This window comes from Rhinopithecus roxellana, chromosome 1 (assembly GCF_007565055.1).
Source record: "Rhinopithecus roxellana isolate Shanxi Qingling chromosome 1, ASM756505v1, whole genome shotgun sequence".
NCBI lineage: Eukaryota > Metazoa > Chordata > Mammalia > Primates > Cercopithecidae > Rhinopithecus > Rhinopithecus roxellana.
The window spans coordinates 116,473,074-116,488,732 of NC_044549.1; the positions used below are offsets into that span (position 1 = coordinate 116,473,074).

A 15,659-nucleotide genomic window follows, 5' to 3' on the forward strand; every position below is an offset into this window, starting at 1 on the left:
CTCATTTAAATCCAGTTTAAGCTTGTTTGTTGGCTTTAGTGTTGTATATGTGCTTAAAAAAATTGTATTAATATTTAAAAGGAAAAAGTGACCTCGACAGGAAGGAACTGCTGGATTGTGAAGGAAGGGGGTAATATCATACACATGTTGAGTTTTATCAGTCCACAGGGCAGCTCTACTCTGCCTGATGATTCAATATTTGCCAAAGACTTAATGTATTTTTATTTGCTACATGATACATGCTTCTAAAGACAGGTTTGGAAATTTCAGAGAGGAGTAGAATGATAAATACCCTCCACATAGTCTCAGTTATTGCTTCTGTCATCAGTTCTCTGGGGATCTTCATAGTTCCTTTATAAATATCCATATGCCACTATCCAGGAGAAGGAAGATCCTCAGACAGCTATAGCCAGCTGGTTTTGTTCTCTCTAGGCACAACGCTTCTGTCATGTTTTCCTTCTTGGATATTCTTTCCTCCTATCATGAAGGAAGTGTTTTACTTTGGAGCTACTCTAAACCAGTGTCTCGGAAGCTGATATGCATATGGCTCACTTGGATGTCTTGTTAAAATGCAGATTCTGTGTCCGGAGTGTGGCCAAGGTTCTGCATTTCCAACAAGCTCCTGGGTGATGCCTAGGAGGCTAGTCTATGGACCACACTCTCAGTAGCAAGGATCTCTAGGTTTTAATTGTCAACAATCCCAGAGAGACAGATGGTAGGGGAAAGGTGAGCAATAAAACAGAGATTAAATGGAGGAGCAACATTTGTTCGTTGATCACTATGATTACTTTGGCCAGTGTCCAGTTAAGTTCAGATAGGCAGCAGTGCACATTGATTAAGAACTTGGGCCCTGCAGTCATCTTTCTGCCACCCACCAGCTGAGTCACGTGAGCACATGACCAATCTCTCTAAACCTCAGTTTCTGAAGTTAAGACACGCAAATAATATGAAAATGTACATTTTAGAGTTACTGTGATGATTAAGTAATATAATGTTCATACTGAATAAGTGCTTGCTAACTGTTAACTATTAGTAGTAAGAATCCAGGAAGCATTTATTGAACACCTACCACATGCCTGGCATGTTAAGGTAGGGATGGAAAGATTAAAAGTCAGCGCTTTAATTTCAGAGGAGATTTAATTGGTTTATTTGAGAGTCCCCGGAGTTGAGGTAAGATCTAAAACTTTTGACTCCAGGGCCAGTGCCCTTTCAGTCCACATGCTCACTGCCTATTTCTGACATTGAGTAGCTATACAGAAACAAAGGTGGTTTCAGACCAGCTTTAATTAAGTAAAATCCATGTGCTGAATCATAGTGAATTGAACATGTTCTGACTTTTAAGACCAAGTGATTTCATTTAGTTCCTGTGTTTGATCGAGGTATCTCTGAGGAGAGAAATTAAAGGGCAGGTTTTCGTTTTGGTTTGTTTTGTTTCGTTTCTTTATCAGCTGAAACTTTTTCTTGGGCAACTAGAACTGAATGATATCAAAGGCAGGTATAATCAATGTTTATTCTGGTGAATCAAATTCTGAGCATATACTTGCCTTCCACTTTTGGCATCTATCTTCTGAAAGTGAAATCCTGAAAGTGATTTCAAAAGGACTCTGTTTTTACTTGAGCTAACTTCTTTTTCTAATAGAGACTAAAAAATTTGCACCCTGTGTCTTTTCCAACAATTGCCCAGCACGAGTATGTGTGTGTGCCTTTGAGGAGTTGGGTATTCCTGCTTTGTGTCCGACTTTTGTACATTTTTTTGGAACCCTGCCTTAAAAAAGAAATGATCACTGACCCAGAATTTCTCTTTTCTTTATCGAATTGTTTTTTCTAGTTATTGAGTCTTTCATACTTTTTCTGAACTTACAATAGTTTTCTTTGTGACACATAATTTGGTAGTTTTTTAAATACGATAGTAGATCCCAGTATGATTTCTGTGTTTGTGAAAACATAATTATCTCACTGAGGGGAGTCTTCAGAAAGGAACAGTGGAATTAAAGTAATATTCAATATAGACGTTGTTAGATTGCTTTCTTTAAGTGTTTTGACAATGTCTTTTCCCCTTTTCTTTTTAGGTATAAGCAATTTGTCTATTTTCATTATAAGAAATGTAAAAATGATTTTTGCCTCTGGTTTTTCTGTGGTGGGATCAAGGAAAATTCCCTGCCCTTTCTTTGAACATTGATTGATTTTTACAACTCTGGTTATTATTATTCCTATGCCATTGTGGATTTTAAAAAAATCTTTATTGGGATATAATTTATAAACCATGAAATTCACCCACTGAAAGTGAACAATTCAAGGTTTTTAGTATATTGACGGAGTTGTCTTTGCAGATTTTTGCTAGCACGTTATTCCCTTCTCTTTCTACTGTATATGCTTAAACTCCTCTGTATTCACATTTCTTTAATGAATTTTGCCACTATTTATAGTTTTGGGCAGATGTAAGTATCGTAACAATGACTTTTTAACATCTACTAACTTAAGACACATCCTGATTGCATCGTATGTTTTTATTCACTTTATATAAATGCCATTTTAATGGTGAATCAATAATCTGTCAACTATGCCTACGCATTCTTAAGCCTGGCATGTTCTTCATTACCCCTTCCATCCTTTCTTCTGCCTAAACCTCACTGTCGACACCCATCCAGTTTAGCTTGTTTACCTTAAATATTGCATTGTTTCTTAAATGTGACAGACAGAATTCTGGTGGTCCCATTAAGGCATTACTTTATAGCTGAAACTCACCTGGAAATCATTGTTCCCTGTAGCAACTTTATAAAGAGAGCTGGTTTTCTGTTTAGCAGAATATAAATTTGTGATAAAATACCATAGTTTAGCTGGGTAATTTAAAATAACCAAGTAAAAGTGAGTTACTTATCCTACGAAATCATATTTGGGGCAGCCCAAACTTATTTTTATTGAAGACTTTTAAGCTCTAGGACAACAGCATCAAGACCACTCTGGGGGAAGGGAGTGTAAAGAGATAAAGTGTAAATGCCTTAACATCACTTACCTTGTACTGTATGTCCAGGTGCACTGCACCTTTTTCACTTCTTCAAACATGTCATGGTTATGGAGTTAAAATATGGTCAGATGGGAGAGATATTTAGAATTTGGCTGGATTTATTAATTGATTGGATATAGAGAGTTAGGAAAGAGAATTGCTAAGGATGAGTTCCAGAATTCTGGTTTATGCAGTTGGGTAGATGATGTTTCCAATTTTTTTCAGGAAGAAAACATAGAAAGAGGGAGTGTTTTGTGGTTAGAAGATGGTGAATTCTGTTTCGAGCATATTGAGATGCTCTATGAAATCACCCAGTGGGGAAGTTCCTAGGCAGTTACATAGACAGGTCTGAAGATCAGGACAAGGATTGCAGCTGGAAACAGTTACTGAGAGCCCAGTAGACGCTAGTGATGGGCAATACAGAGTTGTCCTCTCTCTTCAGGGAGCTCCCAGTTTTTTAGGGGAGACAGAAGCCAAGAGGAAAGGAATGTACTCAACAGTGGTATCCCTGAGTAAAGGAAACATCAGCATGTATTTTAACCATCCATTAGAGTGGATGAGATCACCCTGGGAAATGTATAGAGTAAGAAAGAATAATACCAGGACCCTGAAGAATATTAGCATGTAAATTTTGAGCACAAGAAGAACAGCATCAAAGAAGACTCCATCTCAGTTGGCAGAGAGGGAGGAGGAAAACTGGAGGAGTGTGAGAACATGGAAGCCGAGGAAAGAGACCCTCAGGAAGGATGCAGTCAAGGGTTGTACAACAGAAAGATTAAGTGAGATAAGAATGGGGAAGTGTCCTTCAGATTCTGGAGTATGCAGGTGGTTATGAACTTTGGAGACAGCTGTTTGGTGGAGTGTACAAATGGAGGCCAGTGACAGCAAGTTAAAGAAGGAGGAGTGATAAACTAGAAGGAGCAAGTAGACAACTTTCTTAGGAAGTTGACTTTGAAAAGGGGGTGAGAGACATAGCTGGAAAGCCCCATAAATGCCAGTCTGCGTAGTTGAGTGCTTTTTATCCAGCTGTGTTTAGAAGCCTTGGGGTAAGTGCCAAGAAGGCAGATAGTTGGTGTGGCCCAGGATTGAATTTTTTCCAGATGACTGCAAAAGAAGGACATACGAGCAGAGATTTTTGGGCAAGCAAATAGTCAGAGATGGATTGCATGCTCTCAGCTGGATGAACAGGGGTGTGAGGTCTAGAAGGAGCTGGTGGCGAGTTAACACCTTGTCGGAGATAGAGTAGTAGCTGAGTCTCAAGGGTGACCTTGGATAAAAGTTGCCTGCACAGCTGTCTCACCAGATAGGATGGAGATTTCCTGGTTTTAATAAGGAGTGAGTCACAAGGCAAATCTCTGGTCATTTTGTCATAAACCCTACATTTGAGATGTTTTGCTGCTTGGAAGAAAGATGTAATATCACTAGTATTTATGTTCATCCATCACACTGGAGGAAAATGGAAGTGTTATCTCTATTGTTCTGGTTGTATTATTTCCTTTTCTAGCTCTACTTCTTTTGTTAAAATTAGCCAGAATTGACTTATCTTCAATTCTAATGTGTAGTTTGGTTAGACACAAGGTGAGAAGACTGGTTTCGAGATACGAGATTTTGATGAGGAGAGTTTGTGGAGAATTATATACGTCTGAATATGAAGGCAGTAATTTACAGGAAATGGAAAAAGCAGGGAACATGAAGTTGAGAGTTCAGGACTGAGTCTCAGACCAACAGTTTCACAGTATGACCTTAATCACTTTGAGTTATTGCTTCTTCAATGAAAAGAAGGTTAAAAATAATAGTTTCCCCTGTAGGATTATCAGGAAAATGAAGATGTATGTGTACAGAATGCTTTGTAATCCAGAAAGCATTATGCACATGTTCTTTGTGCTGCCCAAACTGTGAGCAGTTCTGAGTCTTATTCATATTCATTCATTCTCATTTGATTCATTCAGAAACAGTGACTGGGAACCCAATAGACACCAGTGACTCAGGATTTAGAGACAGCCTCTCCCTTCAGAAAACTCAGTCTTCCAGAGGAGTCAGAGACCAAGTGGAAAGGAATGTACTCAATGGACTCACTTGGATGCTATAGAAGCACTGAGAAAAAAGGCACCTAAACCAGCCTGGGCTGTCAGGGGAAGCTTTCTGGAAGAGGTGACACCTGATATGAGTCCCAATGGATGATAGGAATCAATCAGGCAAAGATGGGGTTGGAGGAAGGCAAAGCTGCAGACGGAGCAACCTATTGGAAGGCTGAGGTTGGAGAGCATGGAGCATGTTTTGTTCAGTCCAGCTGAGCAGGGAAACCTAACACAAAAACCTTGACTATGAGTCACAGCAAGAGAGAAGCGGTAGAAGGGAACATATGTGTAATTGAGATACTTGAGAATGTTTTAAGTGGTAATAGGGGAAAGCCACAGGATCAGGAGAAGTTGATGAGGGAGTTGACTGATGAAATAATGAGAGGAGGGTTGGAAACAAGCAAAGGTGGGAGACAGGACAGGCAGAGGAGGGGCCTTCTTCCAATGTTTTGGTGGGCTGGGAAGGAGTCAAAATCACAAATAAAGTGAGGGATATTGAGAGATTCTGCCCTTAAAGCCTCCTCTGTCATGGTAAAGTGAAATGCATGAGGTTATTTTATATTCCCAGTGCCTAGCATGGTGCTCAGCACCTAGTAGGTGTTCAATAAATATCCATTGAGTGAACTATTGTCATCCTGAGAAGCTGCTTAAGAAGCTCTGCAAAACAGCTGCACTGGAAAGCAAGGTAGCTTATCAATCTGGCTGGTGCACACTGACTCTCTTTCCAGTTCATCAAAATTTGGCAGCCTGCTTTTTAACTTGCCATTTCTTGTTAGTATTGATGCAGCCCATTTGCTTCTCACCCTTGGGAATGTCGCAGGAGACAGGTGTCCCGAGAATATCTCTGTTCCTTAGTACTATGCATAGGAGCAGTGGTTAAACAAAGACCAAACTGGTTCTTTCCCAGTGAGGCTGGCAACCTGTCCACACCTATTGAGCAGAGTCTGGTTGCAGCTCAGACAAAAGCAGTTTATCCTGCCCATCTGGTTGTCTTTCTTACACATTTCAGACGTGGTTCAAAGCTGCATTATAAAGGAAGAATCCATCCCTGAAACAGACTTGTATGGGCAAGCAGGGTGCAACAGAGGTGTGAGTTCTAGTCTCATCAATCCTTTATCTGTATGATTCTGAGTCTTTGTCTTCTCAGTGCATTGAAGAAGTTGGACCAAATGAATGCCTAGATCATCATGTGTGCCAGGCATTACAGATCAGGATTTTTATTCATTGGTTTCTTCAGTCTAAAAATTGTATGCTTAGTTCTTACTCAGTGTCTGCCACCAAATATGTGCACCATACAGGTTTTGAATTGAATTGAATTGCATTAATTTCTGTTCTTTCTAAGACACATACACACACATAGTAAAATACTGCCCACCGGTTATATAATTCACTTCCCTCATTTAATTCATTTCTTCTCAACAAATACTAAAGATATGAGAGAGATCAGATTTGATTTCTTTCAGAGATGGCAAGATGTTAAAGCCTCTGAAGTGTGGGGTGAGAAGAACTCGGAGGTGTATGCAGGCTCAGAGAAAGTAGGCTGTGATCACAGATTAATGTTTGCCATGGAGATGCAACTGGGAAGGCTGGCCACAAGTTTCATTTATTGTTATTCTGAGTTCTCAAGGAGCTTACAGCTCAGCAGGAGGGAAAGAGCTGCAAATAGATAACTTTGGTTTAGCCAGAAAAAATGTCAGATTTGTATGACAGAGACCACAGAAATAAAAATGCACTGAGTCCCTTTTGGACTCCTTGCTAACGGCGTTCTCCTCCCTCCTCTCTTGCTAAATGTTACCATTCTTCTAAAGTTATTGTGTATCATTTCCTCAATTAGTTTTTATGTCATACTTCTGTATATATTTATCCATAGACAACATACAGGATTGTTCTATGTTTTTAAATCCTAAACAAAAACTGTAAGCCGGATTTTTCCCATCAAACTTTGTATTGACATTTATTCATGCTGATACATGTAGTTCTAATGCACTTATTTTCTCTGCTGTATATCATTCCATTTAAAACATTCATTTGCCTATTCTGTAGTAGATGGATATTTTCAGTTGTCTAATTTTCTTTATTGTGAATAGTGCTGTAGTGCCCATTTGAATATATGTCTTCTTATACCATGGGGGAGTATTTTTGTGAACATACTTATGGGAAGCATTGCTGGGCATTAGGTTCCATCATCTTCAAGTTTACTAGATATCGTGATATAGATATGAAATTACCTTTTTTTTTTTTTTTTTTTTTTTTTTTTTTGAGGCAGAGTCTCGCTCTGTCGCCAGGCTGGAGTGCAGTGGCGCGATCTCTGCTCACTGCAAGCTCCGCCTCCCAGGTTCACGCCATTCTCCTGCCTCAGCCTCCCGAGGAGTAGCTGGGACTACAGGCGCCCGCCACCGCGCCCGGCTAATTTTTTTGTATTTTTAGTAGAGACGGAGTTTCACCGTGTTAGCCAAGATATTGGCGATCTCCTGATCTCGTGATCCGTCCGCCTGGGCTTCCCAAAGTGCTGGGATTACAGGCGTGAGCCACCGCGCCCGGCCCATTCTTCTATATTTTATTTCAAATGTTTACATGTTTGTAGTTCATATTTAGGTCTTTAATCCTAAAAACATTTGTTGTTCACATTTGGGACTATAATATGGAAACTATTCTTATTGTAGCTTTGAAGTAGAGAACTAATTTTATTTTATATTTCTCTGAATTGCCAATAGTTTCAGCATCACGTATTAAACAGTTCATTTTTCTCCATTATTTTTTTCATTCCACTTTTGTCATATGACAAGAACTCATATTTGAATAGGTTTGTTTGGGGGATCCCTATTTGGTATAGTTCATCTATTTCTGTGCCAATAATGTACAGTTTTATTTTTTTCAGGTTTATAATAATTATTGATCTATCTGATAGGGCAAGTCTTATCTACTTATTATAGTTTTTCTGTTACAGATTCTAGGATCATATTGTCAGGTTCTGTGAGAAATTCTTAGGAATTTGAATCAGTAGATTTCCTTTGAGGAAAAGCAACCTTTATTTACTAATTTAATACCACATTTAATGAGCTTTAGGATGTTGTTACAATCTTATGGCCTCCATTTATTTCTAATGAGAAGTTCATCATCATTAGTATGGTTCTCCTGAACACAAGTTATTTTTCTATGGCTGCTTTTAAAATTTAGTTTTTTCTTTACATGAAAGCAGCTTGACTTTAATGTACCTAGGTGTAATTTTCTTTGTATTTATTCCTGTTTGGGATTCGTCAACCTGTAAATTTATTTCTTTCACCAAATTTAATGAATTTTTTAATCATTATTTCTTTAAACATTTTTTTTCTGCCTCACTTTCTCTCTTACCCTATCTTTCTGGGATTCAAATTATATGCTTGTTAGATTTTAAAAATATTATCACATAAAATACTGAGGCTTTGTTCATTTTTAAAAAAAAATTTTTTCCCCTCTGTCTGTCCTTCAAATTGGATAATTTCTATTGTTCTGTCTTCAGGTTCACTGACCCTTTCTTCTGTCATTGCTATTCTGCTGTTAAGCCCATCCTGCAAATTTTTTCTTTTCTCTGGTGAGATTTTCTACTTATTCGTTCACTAAAACCATATTTTCCTTTACATCTTTGAGCATTATTATAATAGTTGTTTTAAATAATCCTTCTCAGCTAATTTCAACATGTCAGGCTTGGTCTCTACTCTTCACAATAGATCACATCTTTCTGTTTCTTCTATGTGTAATAGTTTTAGGTGACATTGTGACTGGCATGTTGTAGAGACTCTGGATTCCTTTATACCTCTTTCCAGAGTTTGGATTTTTTGTTGAGTTTAGTTTTGTTTTACAGTCATTTAACTTGCCTGGACTCAGACTCCAGACCCCATCTGTCCTGTGGTGGGCAGCAGCAGAAATATCTGTTAAATTCATTTTAGTACTAGCTGCGTAGCTTTGGAATGTATCCCATGCCTACATAGTTCAAGCGTCAGCCTATGCAAAATTTGGGGTTGTCTCCCCCTCTGTGGCTCTCTCCTTTCTAGGATTTCTGGCCTCACTTTTCAGCTGCTGTGATAGCTGTGAAGTTTGTTCTTTGGTTCTTCAAGCCAGAAATCTATGGACTTTCTATCTGAGCTTTAGTCACTCAAGTTGACATGGTCTGGGACCAGCCCTTAGACAAAAACAATGCTGTTTCTTTCTTCCAAATATAGGTTTCCTTCCAGTTTCTGCTTGATTTTGGTTGTTTTTCAAGCAAGTTATATATATATATACACACACACACATACACACTATATATATATAGTATATATAGTAGTTTTATATATATTACAGAATGTGTAGTTGTTATCTGTGGGATGGTAAATCTAATAAAAGTAATACCTCTATTACTGAAAGCTAGACATTGTGATCTTGGATAATTTTTATACACAGTTTTTCATTTTGTAGTTATCACCGTTCCATGTAGTTTCTTCCCAGGGATGCTGGGTGTGGTTATTTAGTCCCTTTTATATAGGCAGTGTAGCTCTTTGAAGCTCTGGGTTTTTTTTTGTAAGAGTGTCACTTCCAGGCCACTGCCTCCCATGGTTCTGGGATCTTATCTCCTAAAATTTATGTGAGGGAACAGAACTGTAATCTCAGATGCTTATCTGAGATCCAGAACCCTTTGGACCCTACAGCTTCAGTTCCAGTGTGCCCATCAGACTTCAGTTTCTCCATTCTTAGACATTGTAGGTTTTTTCTTCATTATTGTTTTTGTTGCTGCTGCCACTGCTGTTAACCTTGAATAAATCTTTTCTTAAAACCATCACAATTTACCTAGCAATTCTGTGTTTTCAGTAGAAATGGAGCGTATGTATCAGCTTGATTCATTTTGTTTCCAGAAGTTTGTAGCAGTGTTTTCTATAACGGACATCAGACCGTTCCCAGATCCAGCTCTTGCTGCTAGTTCCTGTGCTTAGGAGGGGCATGATTCAGGTGGGAGTATATGGACTTTGGGCAGGAGTCTTACTGATAGCTCTTAGAATAACTAGGGACATAAGAACAACTAACTTTATTTTAGCATCTAGTATAGTCCAAGCTCTAAATCACGCAATATTACTTCCATTTTACACATTAGGAAGCTGAGGCACAGAAAGACATAAATAACTTGTTTCACCATAAGGAGAGTCATATTTCAAGTTACTTCACTCAAAATCACAAATGTACCATGGTACAGTACTGCCTCAACGAACATTTTTAGTAATTATAAGATGGCCAAAAAATTGAAATTGTGCTATGTCAACTAGCAGTTGTGACAGAATTCAAAAGCTAATCAGCATTGGAGAATTTTTGGAGGAGATTACGATGTGTGTTTGCCAGATCCATTCTTCTCATAGGTGAAATTCATGGGATATCATTGAAAACACTCTCTGTACTGCCAAAACTCACACTAACAGAGGTTGTTTGCCTGTTGCTTTGAAGAGAAGTGAAAGAAAGGAAAGCATGAATATTCTATTCTTGGCCATAAAGAAACTGAGTATTCATTTAACATCCAAGGATGTTAATTTTAGAAATCTGACCACAGTTTTTAGCAATATTAACTACCTTTCTTTTATAAAGAATTTTCCATTTGACTTAAGTCAATCGAGTGATTGTACAAAGTCTCTGACTTACACGTAATAAACATATTAACAGGCTTTGAAGTTAGGAGTGATCCTCCCCTATTTTCTCTTCAAATACAAATCTTTATAATGTGCCTTGTCACTTACAGGGGCAGGAATAAATCTTCTTAGATGTTGGCTCAGTATCCTCATCTAAATGTCCTTGGCATTTGGGCTAGGTTTTTATCTTCTGGGTGATGTCACTTAGAATATGTTGTTTTTCTGACATTTAGTAATGTTGAGAGAGGATTTTTTAAAATTATAATGTATCTATTGCAAAGTCCTAAACACAGTCGACTTCATATTCATGTAAAACAGATATTTTAATTTTCAGTTTTTAGGTGAGGAAACTGAGCACCAACTAAAGTGACTTTGCCCAAGTTAATCAAGGCAGAAATAATAGCAAAGTAGATCAGATAGTTGTGTGGCCTTGAGCAAGTCACTTCTCTCTCTGTGCCTTCAGTTTCCTTGCCTATGAAAAGGGGCTAAGAATAGCAGCTACTTCATAGGTCTATTGTAAGGACAGATTGAGTTAATGCATGCAAACCACCTGGATCACTGCCTGGCACATAGTAAACATTATGCAAGTTTGCTTTTTAAAAATTACTGTTAAATTCAGCACAAACGAATTTCTACAGCAGCCAGGATGGTTCAGAAAAAAAAAAAAAATGAACAAACAAACAAAACATGGGCTTTGGAATCCTGTTTCTAACACTATCCTAGCTCAAGTTTCCTGTATAGAGCCTCTGAGGTTGCATAGTAGGGTTGAATGGGAGTGGTTATAACTCTAGAGGAGAAAAAAAAAGGGGGGAAGAGAAGAGAGGCAGGGAAGAAGGCAAAGCAGTCATTTCCTGGCTGGCCATAGCTTCCCAGGAAAAGCAGCCAGTCACTCCATCACATAGAACATCTTCCAGATTGACTGTTTTGTATCAGTGTGCTCAGCACAGCCAAGGCCAGGAGAGGGGAGAGGCATGCATTTGCCAGCAACTTAACCTGCCCTAGTATCACAGGCTGTGAGACTTGGTTTCCTGTACCTCTTACGCCCTTGACACACAACTCCTGAGGAAGCAAGAGAACATGTCCCCGGTGCAGCACTTTAACTGAATCCAAAAGCATCTGGATGAGCCAGTGCCTCTGAGGGTCTGGTCGGAGGTCAGTGGAGCCGCGTGCTGTACTGCATGCCATGGAGGCTGTGCCAAAGCCCTGCCCTCGCCCAGAAGGAGGTTGAGATGGTTGGTGGCATTAGGAGAAGAAGTGAGAGCAGTCATGACTGGAGATCTTTACTGAGCAGAGGCCAGGAAGGCAGCTGGGACCCATCCCATCTAGTGGCCTACATACCAGAACCAGTCCCACCACTCACAACTGTGCAGCCTCAGTAAGCTCCCATGACCCCAGTGAGATTGTTGTGAGGACCGGAAGTAATACACGTAACATGCCTTTCAGTGCAGGCACTCAAGAAATGACACATCATATTTTCTTTTCTTTTTTTTTTTTTTTTTTTTTTTTTTGAGACGGAGTCTTGCTCTGTCACCCAGGCTGGAGTGCAGTGGCCGGATCTCAGCTCACTGCAAGCTCCGCCTCCCGGGTTTATGCCATTCTCCTGCCTCAGCCTCCGGAGTAGCTGGGACTACAGGCGCCTGCCACCTCGCCCAGCTAGATTTTTGTATTTTTTAGTAGAGACGGGGTTTCACCGTGTTAGCTAGGATGGTCTCGATCTCCTGACCTCGTGATCTGCCCGTCTCGGCCTCCCAAAGTGCTGGGATTACAGGCTTGAGCCACCGCGCCCGGCCCACATCATATTTTCTTAACCATCAACATTTGAAATAGATGTCAATTTCCTTCAGCATTTGAATAGATGTCAATTTCCTTTAACATCTGTATTTGACTCTGGAAGCAAAGTTTGAATTCAAAGATATGACTGAGATGAACTAGAAGCTGATACCACTGCAAAAAGGAAAATATTTAACTCTAGGACATATTAAAGGAAATTACTCAGAAAGCTCATGCCAGAGAACAAATGCCATGGATGTTTTTAAAAGGTCATCCAAAGAGGTCAAAGGACTTACGAAAAGTCATGAGAATCAAGAAATGATTTTCATGCCCCAAAACATGTGACTTATATCCTAATTCACTATTGGATAGTGAAACAGCTGTCTGGAAGTTTGTCCCTTCTGGAAACCATGATGTCTTATGGGATTTCTTTGTGCCTCCATGGCATAAAGCTGCCTTGGTTTTCTTGGGTTATTATTAAAAATGGCTGGGAGAGATCATTATTAGAAGTATCCTAATAACATACTTACTAGTTGAGATCAGCTAATGGCAGAAATTATGGAAATTGTAAGAGCTATGTAACCATTTTGCTTTATGTCATTATAGATGTGTTTTTGTTTGTTTGTTTGTTTGTTTGTTTGTTTTTAGCTAGGGGAAAAAAGAGAACATGAATTCAACTCTTATTCTGTGAGCACAGTGAGTCCAAAGTATTTAGCACCAGTCTGGACATCTCAAGGATAAAAGCGGCATCAGTGTTAGGCCAAGTGGAGGGTTTGATATAAAGCCAGGAGAGAAGGATAAGTAAGTGGAAGATTGCTGGGCTCTGGGGTCCCTGAGATCAGACTGGATGTGGAGCTCAGTGGAAGGGCTGTGTTTGGGAATCAAACTTCTGACTCTTAGAACCACAGACGTAATAGCAAACTGGACTCACAGGTTATGGGCAGGAGAGGTGGCTGGGTGATTCCGCATCTTGGCATTTCCTTTTCTTGGCACAGGCGCAGGTGGAAGGCAGAAGAGGAGCAGGCGCATGGCTTTTGGGTCAGCCAGAGCCAGGCTGAGATGTGACTTACTGACTTTCTGACTCCTCACCTCTGTCACACTATCTCACTGTCTGCAAAGTGGGAATGATGACAGTACTCCTCATGAAGTTGCTGTGAGGATCATTTGACATGATGCATGAAAAGCCCTCAGCAAAAGCCTGGCACACAGGAAGCTTCACTAGCAGTTTGCTGTGTTAGCTGTGATTGCTTTGGCAGCCAATCTGTTTCTTACATGTTATACGCCTCTCAGGGGCTTTTCAACCAGAAGGCTTCTACATCTGAGTGTGTCTGCGATATGTAAGGGAAATAATATCTCTTTGTGTCATTCACTGAATAACCTGGAGCTGACAGCTTTCTCTATGGACAGCTCACTGATTATGTCACTTAATCAACAAACGTGTTGAGCAGGTGCTTGGCTGGGTGTCTGTGGTGAATGCCCATGACTCTAACCCTCTTCCCCCAGGAGTGTCCCTGTCTAGTGGGAAGACAGGTGTGTCAGTGCATCAGCACATGATTGCAGCTCAGTGGACATGCTTCTTCACCTAAAGGTCTTGAGGGTACAACCATGAACCTATGAAAATATATGCAAAATGCTGCATGTGAGCCCATGCTCATATATTTCTGGGGTTGTGGGTTCATAAATTTCATCAAAGTTGTGAAGGGTGCTGGACCTCAAAGGGAGCAGGAGCCACAATCGTGAGAAAAGTGGCGAGCACTATGGGGATGCCAAGGAAGGACTGCATAACCAGCCAGGGACAGCAGGCTGGATGAGGCCAGGAAGACATGCAAGGAAAAGGAAGGGCATTAGCTGGGTCTGACTGGCTAATGCCTTCCATGATTGTTTTTGCAGAGGAAGGCTTACCGGTTTCTCTTATACTTAGGGTAGTATAGTCCAGAAATTTCAGGACTGGTTGAATGGGAGAGACCCATTCTTAGAGTAGCCCAGCCAGAAAGACAGTTGCAAGATGGTACATTAGTTTTGGCAGCTAAACAAGAGATGAAAAGCAGGATAAACTCTGTTAAGATTATTTTTTCAGGGGTCCCCTTTTAATAGAATTAAAGATGACACTAGCAACCAAGATGATTTTTGCCTGTGGATGAGTATCCATGACCACATTTACTCCTCACAGCTTCTCAAGGGAGGAAGCATAAGTGGAACATTTCATAGAGGGACACTGCAACCCTGGGACTGGTAGTTACCCAGGTTACACTCATAGTAAGGGTAGAACAATCCTAGGTCATTTGATCTTTCCCTTATACCATTGACATTTCATTTTCTGTCCAAGGTACATAATCACCTTCCATTAATATTTGTGGAAGTCGTGCTTCTTTTTATAAAAAGTCAAAGATCCAATTAAACATCAGAGGATATTTAAAATGTATTTTCTCAAAACATGTAGTCTGGAGTGTAAAATATGTTAATATCATTTACTTTATTGAAAGTCAGCTAAACTCAAAAGATATTTATCCAAGTCATATTATATTACTAGAGATTGAGTTTAGTACTTGAATCCACATTTATAATTTTTATATCTCAGACAGCATCAAGTCAGTTGCATATATACAGTTGCTGTATGATGTGTTTTCAAAGGTTATATATTATGGATCCTTTAATTTTCATCATCGTGAAAAAATGGGAAAACAAGATATCCCCACAACTCAGTTTGGGTTTAAACTATCTAATCACAATTTTTTTTTTACATTCATACATTATGATATGATTTTTGGCTTAAGAATCCATTGCATTTATTTCTCTCAGTAAGTACAATAGCATCTAGAAAACAATGAGGAATTTTTGCATATTGTGTTAGAAAGGAAGCAATAAGTAAATTGTAACTATGTTCACGAAGTGAATGGGGGTTGTTGTTCTTTTAAAAATGGTTTTACTGATGGCCGAATAGGAACAGCTCCAGTCTCCAACTCCCAGTGCGAACGACACAGAAGACCAGTGATTTCTGCATTTTCAATTGAGGTACTGGGGTCATCTCACTGGGGAGTGCCGGACAATTGGTGCTGGTCAGCTGCTGCAGCCCAACCAGCAAGAGCTGAAGCAGGGCGAGGCATTGCCTCACCTGGGAAGCGCAAGGGGGAAGGGAATCCCTTTTCCTAGCCAGGGGAATTGAGACACACAACACCTGGA

General features: G+C 39.7%; 1 protein-coding gene across 4 annotated transcripts in view; it reads left to right on the forward strand.

The window, feature by feature from the left end:
- The window catches only part of PLD1 (phospholipase D1), a 223,365-nt gene that overhangs the window by 52,409 nt on the left and 155,297 nt on the right, over window positions 1-15,659 (forward strand). The window lies entirely within an intron of this gene.